The sequence below is a fragment of the Cryptomeria japonica genome, chromosome 3 (assembly GCF_030272615.1).
Source record: "Cryptomeria japonica chromosome 3, Sugi_1.0, whole genome shotgun sequence".
NCBI classification, from domain to species: domain Eukaryota; kingdom Viridiplantae; phylum Streptophyta; class Pinopsida; order Cupressales; family Cupressaceae; genus Cryptomeria; species Cryptomeria japonica.
The window spans coordinates 345474586-345497845 of NC_081407.1; positions in this window are offsets into that span (position 1 = coordinate 345474586).

Sequence of the window (23260 nt, forward strand, 5' to 3'; positions counted from 1 at the left end):
CCTAATTACTCAAAAGACACAACATGTCTATTTCCTTAGTTGAATTTAAGTGTGCCTAATTACCCATAAGAAACAAGACGCGAAAATTGAAATGAAATAAGAAAATATATTTTTGTGAAACCCCTCTTTAGAAGTCCTGCAACCAATTGTCAATGTTTCAAAAGCATGGGGTCTTTTTATTTCTTGATTTACTGCACAAACGTTAGCAAAATATCATCCAAAAACACACAGGTTAGCATATTAGTCTGAAAATAGCATTCTGAAAAAATTATGTAAATGATAATGAGCGAACCTATTGTTTCATGTTCCCATTGTTTCAGTGTGCGTTCTCATTGTTTCAGGGTGTGTTCCTGCTTCTTCTCATTCCTGTTGTTTTAGGGCGCGTTCCCACTTCAGTGCAGAAAAGTGCCAAAAAGCATTTACAAATTCCCAAAACTTAAAATGGAGATTTATACCTTCTGTGCATGAATGATAATGTGCTCCTATTGGTTTAGGTAGCATTCTCGTTGTTTCAGTTTGCATTCCCGCTGCTTTAGGACACATTCCCATTGTTTCATGAAATCTCGGGATAGATAAAATAGACTTTTGTTGTGGCGGAAATCCATGTGTAGTTCCACTTTCTTGCCTTCAAGTGCTCAAAATCTGTCAAAAAATGCACTCAAACAACAAAAAAAGTTAGAATGACCTATGAAGTGGGTCCCATCAGGCGTGCCAAAAAATGTGTGAGGGAAAATGTGCAAGCTAACCTAAACGACTAAAATAACGAAGAAAACATCCAAACAAGCCATTAACCTCAAACACCTCAAGATAGAAATGACAAAACCAAAATGGAGAACAAAATGATAATAACACAAACCACGATTCCCTCTTTAATTTGAGTATTTCTCGATTTGATGTGTGCTCATGACATCAACAGATGTTCGATTATGCTCCATGATGGTAGATGCGAAGGAGGATGAATGATTTGGTGAAAAACACGATATGAGTAATAATTCCAGCAGTGTAATGGTGCATTGGCATGAAGATGAGATAAAATGGTCTAAAAGTGGAGGGATTAAATAGGCAAGATGAGGAAGGGAAGGGGAGGTGAAGAGAAGACACTTGTCCTCAAAAGGGACAAGTGGCTCAACTAGTAAGGAAAGGGGGGACACATGTCCATTTTGGGAAAAGCCACCCAAAATAGCATATTTTCCCCAAAAATAGGGAAGTTGGTTAGGATGTGCACATATGTGTGAGAGGGGAGGAGGTTAGAAGGGATAAGATAAGGTTAGTTAGGGAGGATAGGGTAGTTAGAACCCAAGGGTAAGGATAGGGGGTAGGTTAGATGGGGGTTAAAAGTAGGATCCATGTGCTCAAATAGGATTTGAATTTAATTAATTAATACATGGACTTTGGAAGAAGGGAATTTGATTAATCAAAATAATTAATCAAAAGAGGAAAGGGGATTAATTAACTAGGTTAATTAATTAGAAGAATAGGAACTGGGGATTAATTAGGAATTAATTGATTGAAAGGAATAGGATTAATTAACTAGGTTAATTAATTAGAAGAATAGGAATTGGGGATTAATTAACTGGAAGACAAGGATTTGGGGGATTAATTTAATTGGAAGAATAAGAATTTAAATTTGATTAAATTAATTAGTCAAATTTAGGTGTCTACAAGGCAAATGGACCCAAGCTATAGTGTATGAAAACAATACTACTTTTTGTTGGAATTGTACCAAATCGGGACACCTCATTTTTGAGTGTAAAGCCCCTTCAAAATAGCTTAAAAAACTAAAAGAAATATGCCTCTCTTTAGAGGGGGAAGAAACCTAGCCAGCCAGGAATACACCCTGGGGGGGGAGATATGTAATCACTACCCCTTCACCGAGGGGATCCTTAAAATTGCGGAAACTCCAACCTTTGGAGGAACATAACATGGAGGTTCTTGCCAGGGAGATAATCCTAGAAGGGGAGATCCAAATCCTTCCCACCTCGAGCTTAAACTCATGTAAATAGATGGAGGGTATGTTGTCACCCAAGCTTCCTATCCCCTCCCAAGTGATTTCACTCAAGCCCCCTACCTCCTCCTCAACTATAAGAATGACTTTGTTATCACCCGGTGCCACCACAATTGGTCATATTGTGTCCTTGGGTGCCAACTCATGTGCTCAAATAGATAAGGAGGAGTGGAAAACCCAAGAAGAAAACAAGAAACAAGAAGATTGACATAGGGGTGGAAGCAAAGATAGGTCACCCTTCCTCAAGACTTACAAGACAAAAGGAAGTTGCAAGGGAGATTGAAAATAGAAGGCAATGAACCCTTGAATCCACCTCAAAATTTTGGAAATGAATTTCCTCTCCTAGAATGTGAGGGGTCTGAATAGCCCTAAAAAGAAATATGCTCAAAGGAACTGCCTTTTTGACAGAAAATAGATATTTTGTTACTTCAGGAAGTTAAAATCACTACTAGTACATTTCAAAATATTGTTGACTATATTTGGTCGGAATCCTACTTCCTATTACTGAAGCTACCAGTGCTTTGAGTGGTGTTGTCACCATGTCAGACCCTAGAAAATTGGTGGGAGATCTTCATTCTCGCTCTACTAATAGTCCGACAATGAAGTTTACTTATCCTCAATAATCACGGTGTTTAGTAAATGTTTATGCTCCCAACATTCATTTTGCCTTTAAGGTTGTTTGGGAGGATATTCCTACACAAGTATTGGCAGATCAAGAGAACCATTTGATTATTCTTGGGGATTTTAACTCCCCTCTATTCCCCTTTGAAAATTTGAGAGGGTTGGTGGACTACATAGCTAGCATAATGACTATGGTTGAATTCATTAATAAAATGAGACTTCTCGACATCTAATTGCTTGGTCATATATTCACTTGGTCCAATCACAGGAAGGGAGATAACCTCATTCAGGTTAAACTGGACCCAATTTGTTGGATATTGTTGCTACTAGGATATGTTTTTATCATTGATGTCAATATATTCTTGTGCTTTGGTGTTTCAGAGAGTTGTTTGGTGTTTCGATGATTACATTGAGTTGAAATGGTTGGTTTATATGTTTAGGATACTGGAATACTTCATTCCTTATTGGTTTTAGTGATCTGGAAGTTTACTTGAACATATTATTTGATCCAATTTATAGTTTAGTCTTTCTGTTTTGTGGTTGGCAGAGTTTGGTATTTGATCCGGTGAGATCCGGTATGATTATATCTTTGCTTGTGGATTTCATGGCAGAATGATTTGGATGTTAATGTGTATCTTCAGTTCATATGGTTCATGATTTGTTGCTCTGCAATCTATCTTTCTAGTCTGAATTTTTGTTGTTGAGTGTTCTTGTGATTTAGCATGTTGATCGATAAAGATTTGAATAAGTGGTGTTGGTGCAACTATTGCGGATGATTCTAATGTGTTTTTGGTATTTCTCGGTTGTGTCCTATCTATGTTGGTGGTCCACATTGATCCTTATGCGTTTTCTTGGTGATTTTGTTGATCTAGTGATATTATTCATGTTATGCGGTATTCTTGGTGGTGTAGCGTGTTGCAGTTGATCTAGGCGAGATTTCTGGTGGTGATTCATGTTTGGAGATTTGGTTTAGGTCCATGCTATGATATGTGTATCACTACATTGGTCTGGTGGTACATTTATGTATTGTGTGATGTAGCTTTGTAATTGAGGGTTGAGGGTTTGGCCAACCTTGTAGTCAAGGTCGATGAATTGTATATATAGGTGGTATAGTCATCTAATTTAGGATGTCAATGTGTGTCTGCATTATAAGAGAATAGTGTATGTGTGCTTAAGCCAATTTATCCTCCAGTATGGTGAATTGAGCAGATATTGTTGCAGGGCAAACAAATGTGCTTAACCAGAACTGTCATCAAGCATTAACAAATGCTATATTTGCAGTTCATGTAATCTAGATTGTAGTTTGAATCTTATTGTAAGGTAATGAGACTTCCCTGAGGGTTGGACCCTTATGGGTCATCTTATTTTGATCATTGAGCTCTAGGTAGTTTGCCCAAATGCATTTGCATTCCCCATTGTAATATTTACACATACTACTACAGAGTATCATCTTATTGTGGGTAGGTTCCCACAATGTTTTTCCCTTAACCAGGTTTTCCACATCAAAATATTGGTGCTATGTGTGTTGGTGCTATTGTGTTTATCTTTATTCTTGTTGCAGTTGTTTAGATATGAGATTGTGCTTAATTTGTTTAATCCGGTGAAAACTAATTCACCCCTCCCTCCCCTCTCAATTTTCCTTCTTGGTTGTTGCTAACAATCGGTATTAGAGATAGACCCTCTGAAAGAAGCTTGACCGCTTGAGGAGATGCGGGATGGCAACTTATGTGTTCAAGAAGGAGAGTCCTAGATTTTATGGAAGCAATTATATTGTTTGCAAGGACCGGATGGAAGTTCATTTGAAATGTATTGGAGATGAGTATTAGAAGATTACGAAGAATGTTTACAATGTTCCCCAGAATGGACCGATTACTACTACTAGCATCAAGGATGTTGGACATAACATAAGACCTAAGGAAGCATTTCTGAGTGCCTTGAGTGATTCGGAGTTGACTAATGTGATGGGTTTGCAGATTGCACATCAGATTTGGAAGAAGCTAGAGAGCTTTTATGAAGGAGATGAGGAAGTTAAAGTTGCTAAGTTGTAGAGTTTGAAAGGAAAGTCTGAAGCATTGAAGATGGGAGAAGATGAAAACATATCAAACTTTATGGCTAAGGTGAATGATCTTGTCAAGAATATCAAATGTGTCGGTGGAACCCTTGAAGAAGATGGGATTGTTGCTAAGGTGCTGAAATCTTTGCCTCCTACTTACAAACATAAGGTAGCTGCTATTGATGAGATCTGGAGTGTGACTACAATGACTAGACACATGTTGGTTGGAAAGCTTACTACATTTGTGTTGAGCGAATTTGGAGAATCACATGGAAAATCAGAGACTGTATCCGGGAAACAAAAGTATGATCTAGGAGAAAGTTCATGTTGGGTATCTAGATTTGAAAGAGAGAAGAGAGAGATAGAAGAGCAAGAAAGAAAATTAGATGATCTTGAAGCCCTTATTGCTTAGAGATTTCCTAAAGGAGCTGGTAAGTATGATGGAAAGTTACCTTTGAAATATTTCTCTTGTAATAAGACATGACATTTTGCTTCTAGGTTTCTTGAGAGAATGTCTAGCTATGATAAGCATGAAAGGCATGATAAATCTGATAAGTATGATAGATATGAGAAGCATGATAAGAGTGATAAGACCTATAAGCCAAACTGAAAGTACATAAATTACAAGAGATGTTATTATGTTGCTGATGAAGGTGTAACAAATGAAGAATCAGAGAATGGGAGTTCAGAAAATGAATTTTTATTTATTGATATCAAGGAAGATGATCTAGTATCAGTGAATCCTACAAGCTGCATTGTTCAGGAGAAAGCTTTAGATGCTAAGATTGAAGAGAAAGATGAATGGGTGATTGATAGTAGTTTTTCACATCATATGACAGGTGATAAAAGCAAATTTGTGAGTATGGAAAGGTATGTTGATGGTATAGTGAAATTTGGAGATGAAAAAGCTTGTGTGATTCGTGGTAGAGGTTCTATATCTTTCAATGGTAACCATAATACTAATGATGTCTTGTATGTGGAACATTTGAAGCATAATATTTTGAGTGTTGGATAGATGATTTGTTAATACATAATAGCTTCGGTAAGATAAATGATTGAATGAGAGATAAATGAAGTCTCTCATTCAATCATTTATCATACCGTTAACTATGATAAAATCATCAAGCAATTATTCATCCTTGATAGCGATTCTATATTTGCATATGAGCAATCTATGGATAATCACATATTCATCTATCTAATGAATTCTGTATTTAGATGAATAACAACTAAACATAAATAATGATCACACCGATTAATATATACCGAATTGAATATATATTATATCGGGTTGCATGTTATATTTGTAGCGTAGAAATTAGGATTCATCACAAGATAAGTAGATCAATCAAAACACTAAACATGATAACTCAGTCAAAAGAACACTCATTGAAATGAACCTAATTCCAAAGCACATTCAATGAAGGTATGAAAATAAAGCATTCAAAAGTAAAATTATGCAAACCATATGCTTCTTCCATGCGGCTCCATTGTTGTTCTTTCCTCTTCAATAGTTTTGTGGATCTCACCTACAAGTGCTCACACAATTTGAAAGCAAAAAAGGCTCAAGAGTACTAGAAACAAAGGTTCGGTAAAAATTCGAGATTCATGAAGGGATTGATTGAAGAAAATTATCCAATTTATAGAGAAATTGGAGAAATCACAAAATTGGCATGATGCAATTCAAATGGAAATTGCAAATCAATATGACAAATTATGACAAATTATGCACTTTCCATGCACAATTTGATTGATTGACAATTTGATGACAAATTATGACACATTCTATGTCAAAATTGATTGATTGTCAATTATGACAATTTATGACAAATTGAAATGCCATTCCCATGGAATTAGGAGATGAAATAGGAGGGAAAAGAAATTAGAAATTTGAGAAATTAGAAAATTGAAATTGATGAAAATTAGGAATTAGAAATTGAAAGAAATTAGAAATTAGGATTTAGTGAATTAATTAATAATTTTTCATTTATTAATCAATTCACAAAGAGGAATAATTAGCCAATTAAATAAAGATTTAATTGTAATGAGAAGACTTAGGATAAATAAGTAATTTATTTAATCCTAAAGGAAGAAATGACAAATTAGGTTAAATGAATAAATCATAAAACCCTAGAAGACGAATTAGAAATGTGAAAATGACAATTAGGTCTTGATTGAGGATAATTAATGTCATGATTTTGAACTGATAAATGACCAATGCGACAAATGATTTGATTTGAGAAAATGCGCCAATTGACGAGGAACAATGACAAATTGATCCAAATTGACATAATTGAGACAGACAATGATCGATAGCAAAATTGATCGCAAAATGACAAGATTGACAAGAGGACGAGGAATCGACAACAAAATGGATTGCAAGATGACAAGATTGAAAATGACCATGATCGATGACAAATCGATCGCAAAATGACAAGATTGCAAAGATGACAAATCGACAAGATTGATAAGAGGACAAAACCCTAATTAGGATTGACGATGTCCAAAATGATAAGATTGATGATAAGATTGATCAAAATCATGACTGGATAATGTTGTCGACAAGACCAAATTTGAGGACGAGGTGATTGAAGAATGTAGAAGAATGACTCGATGTTCGCAAATGATAAAGACCAAGTGCGTGACATAGGAGAAATGTTAATGCAACGCAAAAACCTAAAATGAGGCAATGCGCAAATGTTAAAGTATGACCTCGCAAGCGTTGACCATTTTTGGGTGTCTACAATATTATATCGGGTTGCATATAAAGTATACCATAATATATATCGGGTGGGAATGAATTAATCGCCGATAGTTATCAGTTGTCAAGGCTAACACACTGATAACTATCGGTTGTTAGCATTGACAGCCATTGATATACTATTGGTCATTAGCATTGGGTTAAATACACCGATAAACTTTGGTTGTGATCACTGATTTGCATTTACCATAACATGTCTTTGTTAGTATAAACAAAAAGGTACGATCAAGTAATGTCTTGATCGATCATGACTGATTAAGGCATTTATTGATCGTGCCTCCTTTGTCATATACTTATAGTAAGTGGCATTCTTGAGATAGGACATATAAAATATTAAATGCTCCTCTCATTTGCCACAAGCAAGAAGATAGTTAGACATATACAATAAGAATGTAATAATACATATCAGAAAATAGAAATATAACTTGCATATTGAATGTAAATTGAACATCTTTTACATGGTATCAGAGCCAAGTTAAATTGAACCTGAGACTGTTCAATTTTACGTAAAATTCAAATCAAGTATATATTCAACATCACAATTCTATCAATGGCCAACACTATCAAATTTGAAGACAGACTTGCAGGAGGCGATGATTTCTTTGCATGGAAATTTACAATTCAAATGATACTAAAAGATAACAAAGTTTAATCATTCGTAAAGACTGAATCCAAAGAACCTAAGAGTGAACCTGATCAAGCAATTTGGAGAGAAGGAAATGATAAGGCTATCAAAATAATAGTCGATGGGGTAAGAAACAATATTATGCCCATTATAAAGAAACACGAAACAACTTTCAACATGTTCAAAGCACTTGAAGACACTTTTGAGATATCCAATGCCAGTAGAACCTTGGCTCTAAAAAGAGAGATAAATCATATAACCATGATGAAAGGAGAATCAGTCAATGCCTACTTCATGCAGATATCGAACTTAAAGGATGAACTAGCAACCCTTGGATATGAGATCCAAAGCAAAGAATTAACCCTCATTGCTTTAGATGGGTTGCGTAGTATCTGGGAAACGTTCATCCAAGGCATCAGTGCAAGGGACAACTTTCCAAAATTCGATAGACTAAAGGTTGACTGTCTCCAAGAGGAATCAAGGAAAAATAAGAAAGGAATAAAACAAAAGAATATAGATGAAGATCTTCAAGTTCTAACTATGAACTCAGATAGAAAGGGCAAGAAGAAGCAATTCAGGAAGAGAAAGAGTCGCCATGGCAAGAACTCTTTCAAAAAGGATCTCTCCCAAATTCAGTGTTACAGATGTGACAAATTTGGGCACTATGTTGTCAAATGTCCAGAAAGAGATAAACAAGCCACATTTGCCAAATCAGGAAAATTGAAAAGGGAAGAGGACTTCGAGAAGTATGTGCTCTATTCAGCACTCATACATCAAACATCAAACAAAGTGAATTCCTGGGTAATCGATAGTGGCTCATCCAGACACATCACAGGATTCAGAGAAGTACTAGATGTTATGAAAGAGGAAAATGATGAAGAGGTAACCATCGGAGATGACTCCACACACCCTGTCAAAGGAGTTGGAAACTGCACCATCAAACTGAAGTCGGGTGTATCATTACAACTTGAAGGAGTGCTATATGTTCCAGGCATTAAAAGGAATCTTGTCTCAATATCATCACTTGAGGACAATGGATACAGAGTGACATTCATGGACAACAAAGTGTTGGCTTGGCCAAAGAACTCATCTATCAAGAAAGCTAGTACAATCCAATTTAGCCCTAATTCATGAAACTACAGATGCCAATGAAATCTGGCATAGAAGACTAGGCCACCTAAATTTTTGAGCTTTATCATCAATGGGAGACCTTATCACAGGTCTACCTAAGCTAAAGCAATATCATTCAGGGGCATGCACAGGATGTTCCCTAGGCAAAAATACTAAGGGTGCTTTCCAGAGTAGTACTAGGAAAACAAGTAAAGTCTTAGAGTTAATCCATTCTGATGTATGTGGACCTATGTTTGTAAATTCATTGGGGGGATTTTTGTATTATGTGATATTTGTCGATGACTACTCTAGGAAAACCTGGATCTACTTTCTGAAATGCAAAGAATCAGAAGAGATCCTTAATAGGTTTAAAGAATTCAAATCATTAACAGAAAACTACTCGTGAAACAAAATTAAAACACTTAGAACTGATAATGGGGGGGAATACACATCAGAATTATTTAAAGAGTTTTATAAAAATGCAGGGATTAAGAGGGAGTTAACATTACCTTACAACCCCCAACAAAATGGGATAGTAGAAAGGAAAAATAGGACAATTGTTGAAGCTACCAAAGCTATGATTCTTGATCAGAATCTAAATATCAATCATTGAGCAGAAGCAACCAACACTGCAGTATACATTCAAAACAGATGTCCTTACTCTCACCTTGAAGACAAGACCCTTGAAGAAGTCTTTACAAAATCAAAACCAGATATAAGCCACCTTAGGATCTTTGGATGTCCAATATATATTCATGTACGTAAGGAGAAAAGATTAAAATTAGAACCCTCTGGAAAGAGAGGAATCTTTGTAGGCTATAGTGAAACCTCCAAAGCCTATAGAATATATATACCCAACCAAAAGAACATTGAACTAAGTAGGGATGTGATCTTTGAGGAAAACTTAGCCTTCAAAAGAGCCCAAAGCTCTCTAGATCCTGAAATCCATATTCCTAACCCCGGCTTAGAAAGAGATCCTACTCCTGAGCTTCAGAGGGAGAATCCTGAGGAAACTTTGAGTGAAACTTTAAGTCCACCTAAAGAAAACCTCAAGAAAAGACCACTATGGGCCACCAAAACTATAGAAGAAGCTTATAAATTTGTTGCTCCCTTAGGAACCTTCAGAGAAAGCAAAAGGCCTAAAAAAATTTACTAGCTATGTTGCCCTTATGAATGACCTCTCTAAAGCTGAACCAAGCAATGTATCAGATGCACTTCAACATCAAGTATGGAAGGATGCCATGTCTGAAGAGTATCAATCCATTATGAAGAACGATGTTTGGGAGATTGTTCCTAGACCAACCAAAAAATCTGTGGTTTCATCTAAATGGTTGTTCAAAATCAAACATGCTGCAGACGACAGTATTGAAAAATACAAAGCCAGATTTGTAGCTAGAGGCTTCTCACAAAAGGAAGGAATAGATTATGAAGAAACCTTTGCACCAGTTGCTAAGTATACCTCAGTAAGAGTTGTATTAGCCATTGCATCAGCAAAGGGATGAAAGGTACACCAAATGGACGTTAAGACAGCTTTCCTAAATGGCAAGATCTCAGAAGAAGTCTACTTAGAGCAACCTGAAGGCTTTGAAATTCATGACACAGAATCTCATGTGTGTAGACTCAAGAAAGCCCTCTATGGGCTCAAACATGCTCCCAGGACATGGTATGAAAGAATACACCTATCTCTCGGGACTAGGTTTCTCCAAAAATGATGCAGACCCTAATCTCTACTACAAAAGAAATAAATATAATATGCTAATATTGATTTTATATGTTGATGACTTATTAATCACAGGAAGTAATCAACTTATAAAACAATGCAAAAATGATCTATCTAAAGAATTTGATATGAAGGACTTAGGATTCCTTCATTACTTCCTAGGGTTAGAAGTATGGCAGAATTCTGACAACATCATACTAAACCAAGGAAAGTACACTTTGGACATTTTGAAGAGATTCAAAATGCTAAATTGTAGACCCATGACCTCTCCTATGGAAACCAACTTACATAAACTTAAAGAAGCAGCAGCAGAGTCACAACCCACTTATCCTACTCAATACAGACAGATGATTAGGTCCCTAATGTATCTAGTAAATATAAGACCAGATATCTATTATGCAGTCAATGCTCTAAGTCAGTTTATGTGTGAACCAAAGGAGATATACCTGGTTGTAGTGAAGCACATTATGAGGTACCTACAAGGTACTCTAAACCTTGGTCTCAAATACAAGAAGGTTGAGATAGACTTACATGGCTTTACATATTCAGATTAGGCTGGAAGTGTAATAGATAGGAAAAGCACTTCAGGGTGTTGTTTCGGTCTAGGTTCAGCTATGATATCTTGGATCAGCAGGAAGTAGTCTTCTGTAGCTCAAAGTTCCACCAAGGCGGAATACATTGCAGCTTCTGTGGCTGCCTGAGAGGAAGTATGGCTTAGGAAGTTGCTTGTAGGACTGTTTGGAGAACCTATGAAACCCACTGTTATACACTGTGACAATCAGAGTTGCATAAAACTTTTAGTAAACCCAGTGTTTCATGACAGATCCAAACATATTGAGATTCCCTACCACTATGTGCGAGATATGGTAGATAGGAATGCAATCCAACTAGAATATGTTTGTACAGGAAATCAAACTGCAGAAATTCTGACCAAAACCCTTTCCAGAGTGAAGGTTGATCACTTCAGAAAAGGTTTAGGTATGATAGAAAGGTAAATTTCTTTGTAATCTATATTTGCATACCTATAAGATGTTTAATGTGTAAACCTCTTTGTCATGTTAGGACAATTTTTGGATTATATCCCCTGGGTTCACATCTAAGAGGTGATGATCTCTCAAGATAGTAAACACTTGTATGAGGACATTATAAGGTGACGATCTTATAATATCCAAACCAGTTATCATGTTGGATCTCTGGTATGTCATGGATGTGCCATGATTGTGTTGTGATAAAACATTTGTATAAAGTGTTAGTGCACTTATCACAACTAGGATAAGGTGAGAAATTAAGCTTTCTCATATGATTATCCTTAAGTATTGTGTGTAGGCAATGTTGATATCATGTGCTTAGGTGATATCCTATCAATCACAAGATTGATGTGATGAACTTCAGTATCACGTGTTTAGGTGATACTACATACCAAATGATTAGATGGTATGATTCTCATGAATGACTAAAATGATTACTATCAATTAAATTATGATGCTTGAATATATTGTATACATTCATCTTACCTAGCTAAGAGGGAGTGTTAATACATAATAGCTTCGGTAAGATAAATGATTGAATGAGAGATAAATGAAGTCTCTCATTCAATCATTTATCATATCATTAACTATGATAAAATCATCGAGCAATTATTCATCCTTGATAGCGATTCTATATTTGCATATGAGCAATCTATGGATAATCACATATTCATCTATCTAATGAATTCTATATTTAGATGAATAACAACTAAACATAAATAATGATCACACCGATTAATATATACCAAATTGAATATATATTATATCGGGTTGCATGTTATATTATATCGGGTTGCATATAAAGTATACCATAATATATATCGGGTGGCAATGAATTAATCACCGATAGTTATCGGTGTGTTAGTCTACACGATAGTTATCGGTTGTCAAGGCTAACACATCGATAACTATAGGTTGTTAGCATTGACAGTCACCGATATACTATCAGTCATTAGCGTTGGGTTAAATACACCGATAAACTTCAGTTATGATCACCGATTTGCATTTATCGTAACATGCCTTTGTTAGTATAAACAAAAAGGTACGATCAAGTAATGTCTTGATCGGTCATGACCGATCAAGGCATTGCTTGATCGTGCCTCCTTTGTCATATACTTATAGTAAGTGGCATTCTTGAGATAGGACATAGAAACTATTAAATGCTCCTCTCATCTGCCACAAGCATGAAGATGGTTAGACATATACAATAAGAACGTAATAATACATATCAGAAAATAGAAATATAACTTGCATATTGAATGTAAATTGAACATCTTTTACATGGTTGACAGGGGATATGATTTGCAATTCAAGAATGGTAAATGCAAGATCCTAAATGTCTCCGATGTAGAGATTGCATCTAGAACTAAGACTAAAGGTAATATCATTCACTTGAATGTTTGTGAGAAAATTTGTTTGATTGCTCACATTGATGAAAGTTGGTTGTGGCATAGGAGAATGTGTCTTGTTAATTTTGACTACATTATAAGGATAATTTCTAGTCAATCTATTAGAGATTTTGCTAAGATTGTGAAGCTTGCTAATCCAGTATGTAAGGAATGTCAGATGGGAAATCAAACGAGAACTTCATTTAAGAGTAAGTTGTATTCATCTAATGAATTGCTAGATATTGTTCATACTGGCTTATGTGGTTCTACTAGAGTGAGAAGCATACAAGGTGAAAGATATTTCATGTTGTTGATTGATGATAATTCAAGGATGATGTGGGTTACCTTGTTAAGAGAAAAACTAGAAGCGTTGGAGAAATTCAAGATATTCAAAATCAGAGTGGAGAAAGAGACAGGATTGAAGCTGAAATGTTTGAGATCTGGCAGAGGAGGAGAATTTACATGAGGAGAGTTTGATACATTCTATGAGAGGAGTGGAATTAGAAGACAATTATCTACTCCTAGAACCCCTCAGCAGAATGGAGTTGTTCAAAGAAAGAAAATAGCTATCTTGGATGTTATGAGGACTATGCTAACTGAAGGAAGTGTTGCACAGACCTTTTGAAGAGAATTTGTTAGGACTGTTGTTTACACATTCAACCGGGTGCATGTTAAAGGTGATTCCAGTAAGACTCCTTATGAGCTATGGTTTGGTCATATTTCTACAGTTAGATATTTAAGAGTTTATAGAAGTAAATGTTATATCAAGAGAGATGAGGATATAGGAAAGTTTGATGCAAGATTTCATGAAGGAATCTTCTTGGGATATTCTACTGAGAGAAAGGCCTACCGGTGCTATAATAAGAGACTAAAGAAGATAGTTGAGAGTGCAAATGTGAAGGTAGATGAATATCTTGGAAACCATATTAGAGCATGCGGATATAATTTTGATGATGAAGATATTCCTAAGCCTGTGCAAACAGAGATCTTGAAGCAGATTGATTTGATGGAGACAGTTAATCTGGATATTGTTGTTGTCTGTGAAGAAGTCCAAGAGCTTGAAAATCAAAATAATCAGAAGACTTCGAGGTATGTGAGATTGAATTATTCAAAAAATCAGATTATTGGTGACAAGAATAAAGGTGTGATGACTAGGAGAAGGATCGTTGCTGAAGAGATATGCTTGATTTCAAAGATTGAACCTAAGGGTGTAGCACAAGCATGTAAGGATGAAAATTGGATAAAAGTAATGGAAGAAGAGTTGAATCAGATTGAAAAGAATAACACTTGGGATCTTGTTCCAAGAACAAAAGACAAGAATGTGATTGGTAATAAATGGATGTTCCAGAATAAACTGAATGAAGCTAGTGAAGTTGTCAGAAACAAAGCAAGATGGGTATGTAAAGGTTGTTCTCAGATGGAAGGTATTGATTATGAGGAGACTTTTGCTCTTGTAGCTAGAATTGAAGTTGTTAGATTGTTGTTTGCATATGTTGCTTACAAGAAATTTAAGGCATATTAGATGGATGTCAAGTCAGCCTTTTTGAATGGTGATCTTGAAGAGGAAGTCTACATTGAGCAACCAGATGGATTTTCTTTATCAGATGAAGGAGATATGGTATGCAAATTGAAGAAAGATCCGTATGGACTAAAGCAAGCCCCTAGAGCCTGGTATGCAAGATTGGATAAGTATTTGTTGAAGCTGGGAATTTGTAAAGGTACTGTTGATAGTAACTTATATTTCAAAGTTGAGAATGATAACATTTTGATTGTTGAAGTCTTTGTTGATGATATCATTTTTGGCAGTGATGATGATTTGAGTATGAAGTTTGTTGATGATATGCAAAAGGAATTTGAGATGTCTATGATAGGTGAGATAAAATTCTTCTCAGGATTGCAAATTAATCGGACCGGTAAAGGTATTTTCATTTCTCAATCTAAGTATCTGAAGGAATTATTGAAAAAGTTTGGATTAGCTGATTCTAAGCTTGTTGGATCTCCTGCGGTGACTGGATGCAAGTTGTCTAAGAATGATGAATCTCAGAAAGTTAATAAGACTGTGCATAGATCTATGGTTGGTGGATTATTGTACTTAACTCATACTACACTATATATTACACATGTTGTTTGGCTTTGTGCTAGATTTCAAGCAGATCCTAAAGAGAATCATGTTACTATTGCAAAGAGGATTTTCAAATACTTGAAGGAGACTATTGATTATGGTTTGTGGTATCCGAAGAATGATGGTTTCCCGTCGTGTGCCTATACTGATGTTGATTGGGCTGGTGATGTTGATGACCAGAAGAGCACTACCGGTGGAGCATTCTTTTTGGGAAAGAAGTTGATTTCATGGTCAAGTAAGAAACAAGATGTTGTATCTTTATCTACTGCTGAAGTTGAATGCATTGTTGCTACTAATAACTGTACTCGGGTAGTCTGGATGAAGAAGATGTTGAAAGATATTAGAATTATTTATGATGAGACTAATGTTATATATTGTGATAGTTCAAGTGCTATCAATATTTCAAAGAATCTAATGTTGCATTCTAAAACAAAGCATCTATCCATAAAGTATCATTTCTTGAGGGAAAAAGTCAGTGATGAAGAAGTCGGATTGGAATATGTATCCACAAAGGATCAGATTGCAGATATTTTCACTAAGCCTTTGCTTGCAGATACATTTGTTTATTTGAGAGACAAATTAGGGGTCGTTGCCCTTCCTGTTGAGAACTAGATGCATGGAGTTGCATCAATCCGGTGGATTTCAAAACCTTATTCCCTTTGTCAGGGTTGATGAATTGGAGCTGCTACTCAGCTGGAGTAGTCAGTGGTTAAGATGATCAATGAATTGAGTTTATCCTAAGGGGGAGATTTCCCTTGTTAGAAGATGTGTATTAGGAGAGAGAATAATTTGTATTATGTCTTTGGCATTGTTGTCAAAGGGGGAGAGAGTCATGTGAAAAACTGCTTCATCTTTGGAGCTTTGTGTGCATGATCTTAGGGGGAGTTTGTTGCAAATTTCTCATGTTGATCTATTTCCTTTGCATTAATTATTTTTCACATTCATATGTTTCCATCAATGCCAAAGGAAGAGATTGTTGGATATTGTTGTTGCTAGGATATGTTGTTGTCATTGATGTCAACATATTCTTGTGCTTTGGTGTTTCAGTGATTGCATTGAGCTGACATGGTTGGTTTATCTATTTAGGATGCTAGAATAATTCATTCCTTATTGGTTTTAGTGATCCGGAGGCTTACTTGAACATATTATTTGATCCAATTTGTAGTTCGGTCTTTCTATTCTATGGTTGGCAGAGTTTGGTATTTGATCCGGTGAGCTCTGGTATGATTATATCTTTGGTTGCGGATTAGGGAGAATGATTTGGATGTTCATGTGTATATTTAGTTCAGATGGTTCATGATTTGGTGCTCTGAAAGCTATCTTTCTAATCCGAATTGCTACTATTGAGTGTTCCTGTGAGTTAGCATGTTGATTGATGAGGATTTGAATAAGTGGTGTTGGTGCAGCTATTGCAGATGATTCTAATGTGATTTTTGGTGTTTCCTAATCATGTCCTATTTATCTTGGTGTTGTGCATTGATCCTTGTGCGTGTTCTTGGTTATTTTGTTGATTCGATGATATAATTCATGTTATGCAGTATTCTTGGTGCTGTAGTGAGTTGTGGTTGATCTTGGCGAGATTTTCGGTGGTGATGCATGTTTGGAGATTCAGTTTAGGTCCATGCTATGACATGTATATCATTGTATTGATCTAGTGGTACATTTATGTATTTTGTGATGTAACTTTGTAATTGAGGGTTGAGGGTTTGGCCGACCTTGTAGTCAAGGTTGATCAATTGTATATATAGGTGGTATAGTCATGTAATGTAGGGTGTCGATGTGTGTTTGCATTTTCAGAGAATGGTGTATGTGTGCTTAAGTGAATTTATCTTGTGGTGTGGCGAATTGAGTAGATATTGTTGCAGGTCAGACAAATGTGCTTAACCGAAACTGTCATCAGGCATTAGTAGATGCTATATTTGCAGTTCATGTAATCCAGATTGTAGTCGGAATCTTATTGTAAGGTAGTGAGCCTTTCCTGAGGGTTGGCGCCTTCTAGGTCATCTTATTTTGAGCAGTGAGCTCTAGGTAGTGTGCTTGAATGCATGTGAATTCCCCATTGTAATATTCATACATAATATTGCAGAGTATCATCTTATTGTGGGTAGGTTCCCACTGTGGTTTTTCCCTTAACCGAGTTTTCCACATCAAAATCTTGGTGTTATGTGTGTTGGTGCTATTGTGTTTATCTTTATTCTTGCTGCAGTTGTTTAGATATGAGATTGTTCTTAAATTGTCTAATCCAGTGAAAAATGATTCACTCCCCCTCCCTCAGTTTTCCTTCTTGGTTGTTGCTAACACAATTTATGGTTTCCTCCAATTGAGATCTAGGCTACAAATCTACTCTTAGGGATTTACCTAGAACGATCCCAGACCACAACCCTTTACTTTTGGATTGGATGAACAAAACATCAAGGGGATCTATCCCCTTCCATTATGAAATTGTGTGGGCTTCACACCTAAACTTTAGGAGTTGTATCTAAAACTGGTGGAGTACGCCTATCTAGGGTACAACTAAGTAAATGGTATTCCAAAAACTAAACATCATAAGGAACAAAGTTAAGTGATAGAATAAGTTCACCTTTGGAGATATTTTTTGATGAAAGGAGATAAATACCAAATTAACTACCATATAGATGCAAATTGCTAATGGTGACCACTCTGAGATAACACATAAATAAGAAGAATTTCTAAGAGAAAATGGAAAGAGAACTTGAAAAGGGAGAAAATATACTAGAAGCAAAAGTCTCGAGTTCAATGGCTGAAAGATGGAGATATGAATTATGCTTTTTTCCATAAATATGCCCTCAAACATAGGAAGAGGAACACTATCCAATCCTTAAAGGATGAGATGGATCAAACTATTACTAATGATTTCCATTTGGGAAATATGGCTTCTAATTACTTTTTTAAAGTTTACAAAGAGGTGGGAAGAGACTTTGAACCTATTCTTGAAGGTCAACTATTAAACTGCTTACCCACTGCTCTAAGTTTGGCTAACAATGCTCAAATCATGGCCCCTAGTACTGAACAGGAGGTCAAGATAACTACTTTCTCAATGGGTGTGCTCAAAACACTAGGACCAGATGGCTTTCTCTGGCCTTCTTCCAGGAATTTTGGGAAATTGTGGGGCATGATTTAACATTGGCAACCAGAGACTTCTTCCACACTAGTAATATTTTAAAAAAGTTGAACAAATCCTACAATAATTTGTTTTTAAAGGTCTCAGACCCATTGAGACTTAAAGATTTTAGACCTACTAGTCTATGCAACATAATTTATGAGATCTTATCTAAGGTTTTAGTGAATAGGATCAAATTGATGCTAGATGGCCTTAACAATAGAAACCAAAAAGGATTTGTTCTAGGTACACAAATCCCAGATGATGCAATCATAACACATAAAATTATATATTCTATGGATAGAAGTTGCCTACAGGGAATGGTCCTAAATCTTGACATTTCAAGGGCATGCGATAGAGTGAGGTGGGATTTTCATTTCAAAGTCCTAAGGAAGACAGGTTTCCAAGATAGCTTGATATGTCTAATCAAGGAGTGTGTAACCATGGTCAAATTATCAGTCCATGTCAATGGAGTCCCCAGAGGATTGTTTAGTGTTGAGAAAGGTCCAAGTCAAGAGGACCCTCTCTCCCCTTACCTTTTAATAATGTTGGCTAAAATGTTGGGAATAAATTTCCTAAATATGATGGACAAGGGAAATCTACAAGGTGTCAAGGCCATGTCCACTACCACCCTATATGTGCTACAAAATTTTGTAGATGATATCATCTTGTTTCATACAACCTTGGTGGTTGAAGCTAAAAAATACAAAATTTTCTTGAATCTGTATGCCAAGGCCTTGGCACAACACATAAACTACAAGAAGAGAAAAATTAGAAATATTTTGGGTTGCCAAAGTATTGTCCTCCCGGGTGTATACTTGAGCCTACCCCTTACTATAAAGGAGGTTACCCCAACTATATAGAACTCTATTTTTGGAAGACTCCAAAAAAAGTTGGTTGGCTAGAAAGGAAAATTCTTAAGCAATGCAGAGAAACTATAACTCTCAACTACCTTATTAAAAGGTATCCTAGTGTACTTCCTTTCCCTCTTCAAAATTTTAGGTACTATGACTAAGAAACTAGAAAGAATTTAAAGAAACTTCTTGTGGACCAGGAATAAGGAGAAAAAAGAATGAAATTGTTTAACTAGGATATGATTTGTTGTCATAAGAAGTTTAGGATATCGGGCATAAGGAGAATCATTCTTCTCAACAAATCCCTCATGTCTAAAATGGGACATGGAACCTCTCATTATATAACACTGATTGGAGTAGTATTATGAGTGCCAAGTGCTTTAATTCAGAAAAAGTTATACAAAGTCCTCTCCACCTCTAGATATCCAAGTGTCTCTAAAATTTGGATTAGTATCCTCAAAATTTGAGGTTTAATTTCTATGGGTCTAAAGTGGCAAGTTGGAAATGGGCTTCTTATACACTTTTGGGAGGACAAATGGTTGGGAGATATGCCTCTTGCAATGCACCCCACTTTCAAAGACATTAGTGAAAGGGTTAAAGACTTATTTAGATCCCTAGTTTTAGGCTACATATCACCTCATAGCTCATGGAGGGAGATCACACAATGCTATCAGAATCAGGCATACTTATTCTAGGAGGATTTTTTGTTGTAACAACTCATTCAACAAATTAGAATCCCCCTATTCCAAAGAGAAGACAAATTTGTCTAGACTAAAAACCCTAAAGGAAACTTCTCTGTTAGATCGACTTACAATTTGTTGTTAAAGGAGAGTAATTCTTCTGGACTTTGGTGGAAAGTTGAGAACCCTCAACTCCTCCCTGAAATTATTTTTTTCGATTGGATGGTGATTCATACCAAAATCCTAACCCAAGATAACCTTGTTAAGTGTGGGTTTCAACTACCCAATAGGTGTATCATTTGCAATAAAGAGAATAATCTATTCCCCACATTTGATACACTATGAAATTGCCCATAATCTTTAGAGTCGGGTTTTCCAGAAGCTAGTAATTTGTTGGATAATGAATAAATCTCTCTCACCCATCACCTTTGATTGGGATAGCCTTTCTTAATGAATGAAAGAAATAATTGAATCTTTAAGGATGAAGAGAAACCTATGGAGGAGGTGTTCCTAAGCTTCACCAATTTTTTAATGGATAACCCGTCGACTTCTCGATGGGCATGCCCTTATCACCCCCCATGCCTTTTGATGACAAGGTGGCCAAGAATTTGAACCTCCCCAATTCCTATGCCACTTTTGACAACTCAAAGAGGATGAAAAGTCTTTCTATAATGTTGCAAACCCCACCGTTTGAATGGCACAAACTCAACTTCAATGGGGTAGCAAGGGGAATCTAGGGAAAGGCTATTGCTAGAGGAGTTATAAGATCTAGCATTGGTGATTTTCTGGTTGCTTATACAAGTAGTTTTGATAGAGGCACCAACAATCAGGATGAGGGTATGGCCTTGCTTTGGGGATTCAAGATTGTTGTCTCAATTGGGATTAAGATCCATTTAATTGAAGGGGATTCCAAGATAATTGTTAACACCATCAAAAGCCTCAACACGGTGGGTTGGTCTATTCACAATATAACTATTGATATTCGTAAAATCCTCTTGGGGTTGGATCTTTTTTAGATCAAGCACAAATACAAGGAAGGGAACAAAGTTGTGGATTCGATGGCTTCTCTGGGGCTATGGATTGGGAATCTCATATGCTAGAGGAAGAGGGATTGCCTGCCTATCAATATTCAAAGACTCCTTTCGAGGGAGAGAAAATCCAACCAATGCATTGGATGTTGAATACCCAGGGTGTTTGGGTTCTCTGGAACCTTATTTGCTTAGTCTCCTTGGAGCGGACTTTGGGACATAACAACCATATTTGTAATATTTTTTGGTGGGCTAAAGATCATAATGTTTTGTTTAATAGACTTGACCACGAAAAGCCCTAGAACACCTTTTGGGTTGTGTGAGCCTTTGAGTAGGCATGGATGACTCATTGAAGGGAAATAAAGATTAGGTGGACTAAATGTTGGCAATTGACACTCATTCAATGATCTCCGATGATTTCTAGTGGTTTCTAATGGATGATTATTGGTTTAGGGTTGTCATTGATGGCAACTCTTCTTGGAGATCTAATCCAGCGGTTGTCATTCTTCTCATTTGGAAGTAGGTGTTAACCGGTATTTCAGGAAGGACATTTCAGTTTTAGTTTGGAAAGATTTTTCGGTGAAAATGTTGAGGCTGACATTGGTGAAGCATTTTGGTCAATTGTTTTAGTTCGGTGTTATGTTTTGTTAGATATTTAAGCTGACTTGAAGCTATGCGTTACATTTTTAATAGCCAACATGGAGGAGATTATTATTGATATGACCGGATATATAAGATTGAGTTGGTAATTGGTTTTTGGTGAGTTACTGTTGAGGTGATATGTTTTAGTGTGATTAAGCACAGTTTCACATGTGCATTTGATTCCTAGGTGATCTGGTAGCTGACTAAGACAGAAACAGAGCATATTGCAGAGCAAGTACAGTCAAACATTTGTGCTTAACCAGAACTGTAATCAGGCATTTGGAGATGTTATTCTTTCAGTTCATTTCTTCCAGATTGTAGTTTGAATCTTATTGTAAGTCAGTGAGACTTCCCTAAGGGTTGTAGCCTTTCGGGCCATTATATTTGAGCAGTGAGCTCTAGGCAGTGTGTTTGAATGCATGTGCATTCCCCATTGTAATATTTACACATACTACTGCAGAGTGTCATATTACTTTGGGTAGGTTCCCACCATGTTTTTTCCCTTAACCGGGTTTTCCACATCAAAATCTTGGTGTTGTGTGTTGTGTTGTTGATTTGCTTTATTTTTATTGTTGCAGTTTATTTGATCTGTGTTTTGTGATTAAATTTGGTATTCCAATGAAGACTGGTTCACCCCCCCCCCCCCCACCCTCTCACTCTTCCTTCTTGGTGGCTGCTAACAATTGGTATTAGATCTCAAGCCTTCAAGCGGATAAGGAGAAAATTTTGAGAAAAATTGGTGAACTCCGGAACCTAATTGGCACCCAGTTGGACACTATATTAAGTAATAAGGTGGATTGTATGAAGGAGATTGCCCGACCTGTATCATCTAATCTGGGAAAGCTAGGAATTCATGCCACTGTATTTAGTGCATTCATCATAGTTTTGGACAACTTGAAGAGTGGGTGGGATAATCACCTAGGATTTTTTAAAACTATTTATGCTGACCTCTTCAAGTATTTGTAAAGTGTTTGTTATCTTTATATAAATTTTGAACAACACCCCATCTTTGGCATTGTCGTCAAAGGGGGCGAGGAATGGTAAAAAGTGTATAGTATTGAAGAATGGTATTCCTTGTCTAAGAAGGAGCCTTAGAAATTATTTTGATTCCTTGGAACCGGTGTACAGTGCTCAACACTTAGTCATTTTTCACGAATGTTGCCATCAATGCCAAAGGGGGAGACTGTTGGCAATTGACACTCATCCGGTGATCTCCGGTGATCTCCGATGATTTTTGGTGGTTTTTGGTGGATGATTATTGGTTTAGGATTGTCATTGATGGGAACTCTTCTTGGAGATCCGATACGGCGGTCGTAATTCTTCTCATTTGGAAGTAGGTGTCAACCGGTAGCCGATAAACCGGTATTTTAGGAAGAATAGTGCAATTTTTGTCTGGAAATATTTTCGATGATTACGGTAATTTTGGTGACTAATTTTGATGTGAAAATGATGAGGCCAACATTGGTGAAGCATTTTGGTAAATTGTTTTGGTCTGGTGTTAT